General features: G+C 45.9%; 2 pseudogenes; both read right to left on the bottom strand.

Annotated features, from left to right (window-relative positions):
* Positions 1–804: 804 nt before the first annotated feature.
* LOC119810656 lies at positions 805–1,583 on the bottom strand (annotated as a pseudogene).
* Positions 1,584–5,037: 3,454 nt separating this feature from the next.
* On the bottom strand, positions 5,038–5,527 carry LOC119809392 (annotated as a pseudogene).
* Between the last annotated feature and the right edge of the window lie 4,638 nt (positions 5,528–10,165).

The raw sequence follows: 10,165 nt of genomic DNA, 5'->3' as shown, positions 1-10,165 counted from the left end.
CTACAGATGGCTTTGAGGTTTCAAAAGCCCATACCAAACCCAGCCCCTCCCCTCTCTGCACCAACTGTGAATCAGATGTAAGCTTCCAGCTGCTGCTTCAATGCCTGCCTGCCTGCCACGATGTTCCTCACCATGATGGCCGTGGACATGCTCTCTGACACTAGAAGCAAACCCCTAATTAAATGCTTTCTTTTATAAGTTGCCATGGCTACAGTATCTCTTCACAGCAATAGGATAATAACTAAAACACTGACTGACTCACCTCTTTAGCTCCAGAAGAGATGATCTGGAATCACAGATCTTTCCTCCCAAATGTCTGGAGACACCATTTTAGCGTTCTCCGGCGTTTAGAGTTACTGAGTCACAAATGAGTCAAACTTGCTTTTTGTCTTTATGGATATCCGAGCGCATGCGCCTCTGTCTTTAAAGGCTGGTGTCCACCAGTATCAGGATCTTGCTTAGGATGTGCTGGGATGCGGATTTTCGTTGCCTTTGGAGCATAATGAAGCTTCTCAGAAATCACACTCCAGACCTTTAGCCACGTGGGGAATTTTCTTTCACGGTTCTTCAGTTCTCCTAGCCTCGGACACTCTGGTCTCCCAGTTTTCAGCTGTCTTCATCATCCTCCAAACGGCCTTCTCTTTTGGAAACTTTCTCAATGTTCCCCTGACATCACTCTTTTGCCTTATGAGGGTTAGTTTTCTTTACTACTGCCAATGTGAATTTAACACACATCTTTGGTTGTTTTTTTTATGTTTTAATTTCGTAATTGTGTTTATGTACAGAAAACTTAGAAATGTACATTTAACCCAGTTTTGTGGCCACTTCTTTGGCCTTTGCCTTTTCTAGCTTGGCAATGGGTGCTACAAATTTAGGACTCAGGACATTGCCTCACCGGTGGTAGCAAATCGCATCATATACAAGCAGCTTCTACTAGCTTAGCTGGAGCATCCTGTCTTATGAGTTAAGCTATGTGAAGCAATGGAGGTGCATGTCTTCCTGTGGACCAGCAGCCCCAGTCTGTTTTCTTCCTTGATGATGCAGTAGGGAACCCCCATCTTTTGACACACGGCAGGCAGGAAGACCACCAGCTCGGTGGGATCTATGCCATGGGCACTCACCACCAGCTGAGCCTTCTTCTTCTCCACTAATGTGGTGACTGTATTGACCCTACTTGAAGGACGGGTGGTCTCTCAGTTGGGACATCCCCTTTGCCACCAGCTTTCTTCCTAGCATGGGCCAGCAGCCTTAGCTTCTTCTCTTGCTTTGTCTCTGGTCTGAACTTGTGGGCAAGAGTAAGCAGCTGGGTAGCTATTTCCAGTCCAGGGCTTGGGTGAAATGGTTAACAGCAGCAGGTACTTTGAATGGCTTATAGGGGATGGCCCTTTGCCATGGCAGCCTGATGTAACCAGGCCATTTGATGCAGTGGGTGAGGTCTCTTTGTTACAGAATGTCCTGCTCAGTGCTAGGTTCTTAGGCATTTTTTCAACCAAAGGATTCACTATGTTTTTGGCCTCCTGTTTCTTCACAATAGTAGGTGCCTGGGTCACCTTCTTCCCCTTGGCCTTCTCTACTTTGGACATCTTGCTTGGCTGGAGGAAAGAGAAAGCCTTGTTTTTTAGGTGCTTTTTGCTTATACCTTTCTACTCTAATTTTAGAGCTTATGTTTCCCAACACTCAATTAAGGATGTCATGTGATATGCTGATATTTTTCTGATTCCTCTAATATATAATATTTGACTTTATAATTACCAGGTCTTAAGAGATCCTGCTCTACAGCCTATTTCATTTCAGATGACCACAGATAGACGTGCATAGTTCACCCAGGTCCAGCTGGGTCCCATCCGCTGTAGCTCCTGGATCTTCTATAACAGAGGACATGAAATGTCAGTTCCCAGCCTGCATTGTTATCAGGCTGTGTCCTATGGGAGTCACAGGCTACATGGTGGAAGCTCCAAGAACAGCACTGCCCCGCCACCCCTTCCTGCTCTGGAAAGGCTGTTTGAGGTGGGGAAGGCAGCGCCTTAGCTAACTCAGTTTAGGAGAATGTGTCCCCTGCCTAAATGTGCCTCCTCTTTGGAGTGCATCAGGATGAAGGTCAGCCTACTTCACAGGGAGCCCCCGGTCCACCTGCTTCCATATTTGAGCATGGAGTGAAAGGCATTCGATTCTGCCTTTGGTTTCTTGGGAGGTGAAGAAAAATGGCCAAAAGCTGGAAAAGGCCCATGTTCACCTCTTAGTGCTCCTACTGACTTGAGAAATAGTCAGCCCTACCTTGTCAATTGGATTGTATCAGCTCTGAGACGCAGGAAAAATCCTTTCCCCAAAGTTCTAGAGGACCAGTACAAGGGAGCAGAAGACAGCTGAAGCCCTGACTGCAGACCATTAATGCTGATAAACATTGGGAGAGTCGGGACAGTTCCTCCAACTAGCGTTTTCCTTGTGACGTGGTGTGTGTGTGTGTGTGTGTGTGTGTAGGCTGGAGGTTGATGACAGATGTCTTCTTCTGTTACCCTTCACCTTATCTTTTGAGACAAGGTCTCTTTCTGAACCAGGACCTTACTGATTCAGCTAGACTGGTTGGCTTCCTGTCTCTGCCTCCCCATTGCTGGGACTGCAAGTAATCGCTACCAGCTTTATAGAGGTGCTGGGATCTGAACTCAGGTCCTCATGCTTACGTATCCCCAGACCTTCAACAAATGTTTGTGTGCCTCCTCTGTGCAGTACACACAGGCTGACATCTTTGGATGCTGAGAAATGCCCTGCTCAGCACCATTAGGAGGAAGAATACACTAGAGAACAGCCTCCAAAGAAATGGCGTGGCTTCTCTGAGTACCCAGAGACCTTTGACAAAGAGGAAAGGCTGCTGGGAGAGAGAAGGGAGTTTACCCCAGAGACCAAGCAGCTACAAGGTTGTGGCTCCCCAGAATCAGGCAGAACTGTACAGACTCCAATGAATTTGGAGTGTAAATTGAGCAGATCGACTTGGCTTGTGCAGCACAATAAAGATCTGCAAACACCCGGCTCCGTATTGAACCTGAGGCAGGGTGATAAATTCATTATTCACTTCCTACGCTGGAAGTGAAAGTGTGTACACCCAGGGGCCAGCTCGGATGAGAATGGTCATAAATCACGCTATTTAGAAGTCTAGCAATGAGAAAATCAGCTGGCTGCAGGGGGGTGTTCTGTAGGCAGCAACAGTGGCTGCGGGGCCAAGGCAGGCCAGCTCGCTCTCTGGAAATGGCCCAGTTGGCCAGGCATTTGGCTTCCCAGTTAAGGCAGCCAGCCTCTCCGCCACCCTCCTTGGCGCTTCCTGGCCTGACCACAAGCAAACAAACTCCATTACGCCCAGCTGAAGTGTGCTGTGACCTGAGATGGCCTCTCTCAAAAGTGGACAAAGTCCTAGGGATAATATTAGAGCCCCCAAAGGGCTGCTATGGTTTACTGGAATAAACTAGTACCCATCACTCTCCTGGAGCTGTTCTGGATTTCAAGTCTTTCTGGCCAGGCTTAGGTGGCTCAGCATCCTTCAGTCAGGGCACCTGACTATTACTGGGTACCAATCTTAAGCCACTCTCTTTACCCTCCAGTCTCCGTTGCCTTCACACAGGAGTCCTTTGGAGGACTTGACTTTCCTTTAGAGTAACAATAACAATGAGTCTTTCTACATATGTCATCTAATTTAACCCTTCTAGTGGTGAGAGGAGTTTTTAGCTATAGTTTACAGTGGAGGAAACCAAGGCTTAACCCAATAAAATGGCCTACTAGGATGCAGCCTTCAGTTGGTCTGTCTGCAGGTGCTGGGTTTTTAATGTTTGTTGACAGGCTATTCTGCTGATCCAGAACTTTGCAGTATTTGCTAAAATGCTCCAGGCATGTTTCAGGGTCCTCCAGACTTAGTCTGTCTTCCCTGGAGCCAGAGTGAGCCCTGAGAGACCAGCCAAGGCTTCACTTGCTACCAAATTTAGCGTGAAAGAATAAAAAAATGAAGTAAAATAAATGACTAAAAGCATTATCTGCACTTGTTCCCGTTCTCTGTCGGAGCTGAATAGCTCTCCTTAATAAGAGAAGAGTCCTGACTCCTCCCAGTCCTTTTCCCATGATGGAGCCCTTGGGCTGCAGGCAGTCTGTCTACACTTCCTTTGCCTCACTTGGCGCACAAGAAATGTGGCTCCCTTAAATCTACTTATGGAGCAAAAGCGCAAATAGCAGAATTCTTTAACAAAAGGTCAACCAAGGGATTAGTAGGTGAACCTCATTCTCCTCTGTGTTCCATAAAAGAACACCGTAACTCAGTTTACCTTTTTTTTTTTTTTTTTTTTTTTTGGTTTTTTGAGACATGATCTTCTAATACTGCCCTTTCTGCTAAGCAGGGAAAGAACACTAACGGCCAGCCCTGGGTGTCTCAACTGTAGTGGGGATTCTACTGCATGCTTCCTTTAGTCTCGCTGGCTTGTGTTGACCAAACCCCGAGTGAAGGCCCCTAGACCGGTCAGTTTAGTCTGATTATTCTCACATATGGGTTGTGGTCGGCATTTATGACTAAGAAGGAAGACTGAGGAATGGGCTTGTTGTTTACACCAAGTCTCATCATCCTGGAGAAAGGTGGGTGACCTGAACGGGTCACCAGGTGGGCCCTGCAGAGCCTGCTCACTATTCAAGGCTGCTAGAGAGACAGAGGAACGGTCACATTTGTTCTGTTCCCTTCCAGAAGCTGTTTACTCAGTATCTGCAGTGGGGTGGGGTTGCTCCAAGGGAACAGGGTCCCAGGCTCCTAGCTGGTGCCTGCCAGTGTATGATTGGCAAGGGTTGTGAATGGAGGCTCTGAAGACCGGGGAAAACCACCTTTGTCTCACACCCAGATGTAACCATCCACCACGATCTGAACTCAGGACGTGGTGTCCTGAAACAGCAAGCTGTAGTTTCGTTGCCCCATATGAATCTACCAACAGAAGTTATGAAATTTTACCCCATTACTTGATGAACTGAACTTTCTTTTTTTCTTTTTCTTCTTTTAAGTAACAGTAAGATCCAGGGTTAGTTTTTGTAGCCATGGCTGGCCCTTCTGCCTCTGACATGCTCAAACTCTGGTCCTTGGAGCAGACAGAGGGTTTGGTGTGGCTGTGTGGGGTCCCTGGGGCTTTGCCCAAATGCCAGTCCATCTCTCTGCCTTTCCAGGGACCAGACAAGAGCATGGTGTCGTGGCCCTTTGGAGACTCCAGGTCAGCTGGTCAGGGATGAATATTACCCCAGCTTTGAGGATGAGACTTTGGGCCTGGCTGCTCACTCACAATCCACACACCTTCAGCCTGGGCACTTCCAGAGTCTGCAATCATCTGTGACTGTCCCCACACACAACACAGCTGTTTTGTTTTCTCGGCCAGCAAGCTTCCTCTTTTGGATCATCTGGGACAGGGACAGAGGTGGCCGGTTAGTGCAAATCATAAATAACCTTTTCAGCACAACCTGATTGAAGGTGGAGTTGTTTTCTGTCCAGAAACCTGTATGGCTTGACTAGCAGCTGCATGTAGATGCCCTGACTCTTCAGCTCTTTTCACTGAACCTTTCTGTCTTGTGGCAAATGCCAACACCCATGATGGCACCTCCCGCTCAGACAGGTCTAGAACTGAACTGAACTTTCTAAACAGGCTCACCCAAATGCCTAACCAAGTACCCCTAAAACTACATTTTGCCAAAGAAATATGTAAACCTGAACTGCAAACTAGGGTGAAAATATGCTCATTTGGTGTGTGTGTGTCTGTGTGTGTGTCTGTGTGTATGTGTGTGTCTGTGTGTGTGTCTGTGTGTGTGTGTGTGTGTGTCTGTGTGTGTGTCTGTGTGTGTGTATGTGTGTATGTGTGTGTGTTCAGACCCTCACAAACCTAGGTAAGGGTTCTATGCCTGAGCCACACCTTCAGCCTGGTATGTTTGTGAATGGATGCTGGTATGAAATAGAGACTTTAAATGACAATTCTGGAGCAGGAAGATTGCTTAGTCAGTAAAATGTTTGCCTTGCAAACTTGGAAACCTGAATTTTATCACTGGAACCCATTTTCTTTGTTTCTTCCTTCCTTGCGTGCTTCCTTCTACCCTTCCTTCCTTCCTTCCTTTTCTTTTTTTCTTTTTTAAAAGCCGGATTTGGGGTTCACACTTGTAATCCTAGTGTTTGGGAGGTAGAGACAAGCAGAGCCCTGGGGCTTGCTGGCCAGCAAGCCTTCTGGCCTCATGAGTTCCAAGCTAGTGAAAGACCTTGTCTCTAAACAAAAAAAGTATATGGCACCTGAGATGGTCTTTTGGGTTACACACGCACACGTACACACTATACACTTGCTCATGTACCTGAGATGGTGCTCTGGCCTATACACACACATGTACTTGTATGTATATGAATGTGCACTCACACATATACATGATAACATTTATCCCAGGGGGGTATTTATTTAATGTAGTAAAGATACACAGTTCTTCAGAGGACAGCTCCAGGCTTTTGGTATGTGTACCCTCTTTTGTATAATGGCCACATTCTAGATCATGAAGTAGAATCTGATCAACTGCATCCAGTTCCCTCCTAGTCAGTCCCTACCCCCTAGATGAGAACTGTACTAATTTGTTTAGGGAACTTTAATTTGCCACTGCCTTTGAACTTTACATATCTGGAACCTGACCTATGCATTCTCTGGCTTCTGCTTGGTGTAATGTATTTGATATTAATTCACTTTATTCATTGTATAAGCATCAATTCCATTACTGCTGAATGGTCAACTCATAGTGTGAAGACAGACAAATCTGTTGATCCCGTCACCTGTTGACAGTCATTTCTGTTCTTCCTAATGTTTGCTTGTAAAGAATAATGCTGGGTATGGCCTTTTGTTTGTTCTTGTTAAGTAGGCTTTATATAAAAACTGCATTGGTTCCTCTATGTTTAATAGGACTTTATTAGAAACTTCCAAGAAATATGCAGTAAGTTTAAAAATAATTTACAGAAATGTGAAATAAAGATAGAATGTCACTGAACCTTCATAATAATCCATTTATTAAAAGATTTATTTATTTTTATTATATGTATGAGTGTTTGGATGTGTGTATGTGTACCACATATGTGCCTGGTGCCCACAGAGACCAGAAGAAAGCACTGGGTTCCTTGGAACTGGATTTACAGATGATTAGAGCCACTATGTGGGTACCAGGAACTGAAACCAAGTCTTCTGCAAGAGAAATGAGTGCTCTTAACCATTCAGCCATCTCTCCAGCCCTGAATTCTTATATATACATATTTTTATTTTTGATTATGTGTACATGTGTGCTCTATATGTGGGTATGTGCACACAAGTGCAGATTTCCAATGGAAGCCAGAGTTTCCAGATCAGAGTGGCAGTCACTGGTAGGTATGAACTGCCTTTGTGGGTGTGAACTGTCTATGTGGGTGTGAGCTGCCCTAGGTGGGTGTGAGCTACCTATGTAGATGTGAGCTGCCATATGTGGGTATGCACTGCCCTATGTATGTGTGAGCTGCCCTGTGTGGGTGTGAGCTGTCTATGTGGGTGTGAGCTGCCTATGTGGATGTGAGCTGTCCTATGTAGGGTGAGCTGCCTATGTGTGTGTGAGTTGTCTATGTAGGGTGAGCTGCCCTATGTGGGTGTGAGCTGCCTATGTGTGTGTGAGCTGTCTTATGTAGGGTGAGCTGCCCTATATAGGGTGATCTGCCCTATGTGGGCGTGAGCTGCCTATGTGTGTGTGAGCTGCCTATGTAGGTGTGAGCTGCCCTATGTAGGATGAGCTGCCCTATGTGTATGTGAGCTGCCTATGTAGGTGTGAACTGCCCTATGTAGGGTGAGCTGCCTATGTGTGTGTGAGCTGCCTATGTGGATGTGAGCTGCCTATGTGGATGTGAGCTGTCCTATGTGTGTGTGAGCTGCCTATGTGTGTGTGAGCTGTCCTAGGTGGGTGTGAGTTTCCTACGTAGATGTTGCTAATCAAATTTGGCTCCTTTGAAAGAGTAGTATATTCTTTTAAGCACTGAACCATCTCTCAGCTCCCCCCACCATATATATTTTTTAAATAGTTCAATTAGAAAGAATCATCCAACATCCAAAATCCTTGCAAAAACAAAATAATTTCATCCTATATAAGATTTGCCAACATACTCTTAGGATCTATGCTTTCAATATCTAGGAACCTGAGGTGAACTCATGTTAGGTCAACAGGTTAGACACAGGCTCTGTATAGTCTTGTTAGACAGACCCAACCCCATCCAGCACTGATACAATTCAATCTGCAAACAATGAAGACTTGATGTTTCTTCCTAGGAGAGTCATACCAGTGGGAAGTACATAGATGTTTATATACAGAGATACATGGCAATCGGGTGAAGGAACAAGTGGACCCTTGGTACAAAGTTCTAGGGAGACCAGAAATGGGCCAGGAGCTAGAGTGATGCCCAGGGCGTTAAAAACCTACTGGAACCATGGCAGGGGCCTCTGCAGTGGTGTGGGTGGGGGAATAAGAGTCCTTGGGGAGCCCAGATCAGTCACAGGACGTGGTCACCAAGGTTGGGAGCAATATGTGGAGAGGAGTTGGTGTGTCGTTACAGAGAATGAGGACATGAGACAGAAAGCTGGCCCTGGGGATGGTGACCAGAGAGTCACCTTGTTAGCGGGCTCTGCAAATTAAAACAAATCGAAACAAACCACTGCTTCAGTCAAGTCTGAGCCATTGTCCTGGGTGCAGATATTTTTATTTTCAATGTCAAAATGTGTCCATGTATACGATTGCAAGTTAGAAAGAAAAGAATTATAGTCATTCAAATGTATTCGCTATCTCTTTTGTCTTGCATACATTTGATAAAACCAGTGCCCTGTCACCTTCCAAGTTATTCATGTGAAAGCCTTCCCAGTGAGGGGCCTCTAGATAATGCCGGTGAACTGTGCATTTCACAGAAGCCAGGAGGAGTTTCGATGTTTTCTTCAGAAAGGAATGATAAATACTTGAGATGTGCTTGCTCAGGTTTTATACAAGGTACTTCATAAATGTATGTATGCCATTTTTATGGGCTCTTTGGAAAAAAATAGTTATTAACTTGGACAGAATCTGAACAAAGTCCACGGGAATGCCACCAGACTCCCTCCCAGGGTGACAAGACACTGTGAGAAGTCCTTTCGGGGGATTGTAAATCCACCCTTGTCCTTGGCACACGCCCCTTGAGCACAGAGCAAAGCAGGAAGAAAAGCCTCACGGAGATCAAGATGCAGGGATGATGGATGACCCCTTATCCACTAACCTGGGGAGACACAGAAAACTACACAGAGAGACAGAGACACGGAGACAGGGAGAGACAGAGAACTAAAATCAGACCCACGGAGACAGAGAGACCGAGAGACAGAGAGATACAGGGACAAGGACACAGACAAAGACAGAGACACAGAGGCGTGAGATACAAAGACAGAGAGAGACAGAGAGAAGAAATAAGCTAGACTGGTTCCTAGTGAGTCCAACTAGTTACTGGCAAACACTGCTTTCTTGTTAAAGAACTCTGCAGTCCATCTGTTCAGTAATCTTGTCTAGATTTTGGTTGGCACAGGTGGCACTTGTCAATCAAACTGTGAATTCTATTTATTAACCCTGATTAAAAATCTGTCTTGTGTGTGTGCTTATGTGTGCATATGCATGTAAGTGAATGTGGAGGTCAGAGGTCAGCCTTAGGTACTGTTCCTCAATACTCATCTACCTTGCTTTTTTAAGACAAGGTCCCAAGACAGCTAGGATAGATATCTAGGCTGGCTCCTAGGGTGTCTGCCTGTGTTTGTCTTCAAATCCCCAGCTACTGTAGGCCACCATAAACACAGTCACCACACGTGGCTTATGTGGGTGTGGGAATTGAACGCAGGTCCTCATGATTGCATGGTGAGTGTTTTACTGACTGAGCCATTTCTCCAGCCCCAGGCCAATGTTTTCCATTTATGTCCTTTTCCTGCCATTCCTCTGGTTTTCTATGCTATCTTAAGGGTTTTCTGGGGACCCCTGCTATCCTCTGGGCAGTCAGCTCTCAGACAGGGTGAGCTAAGCCATTCAAACACAGTGGGCAATGTACTTCACGGAAGCATAGACCTGCTGGGGTCTGAGTAGAAAGCCCAACAATTCATCCGACTCATGACGTTTTTGATCCTAG

The sequence above is a fragment of the Arvicola amphibius genome, chromosome 3 (assembly GCF_903992535.2).
Source record: "Arvicola amphibius chromosome 3, mArvAmp1.2, whole genome shotgun sequence".
NCBI classification, from domain to species: domain Eukaryota; kingdom Metazoa; phylum Chordata; class Mammalia; order Rodentia; family Cricetidae; genus Arvicola; species Arvicola amphibius.
Note: the sequence above shows the minus strand (reverse complement) of the source record. Positions and strands in the feature narration are given on the sequence as shown.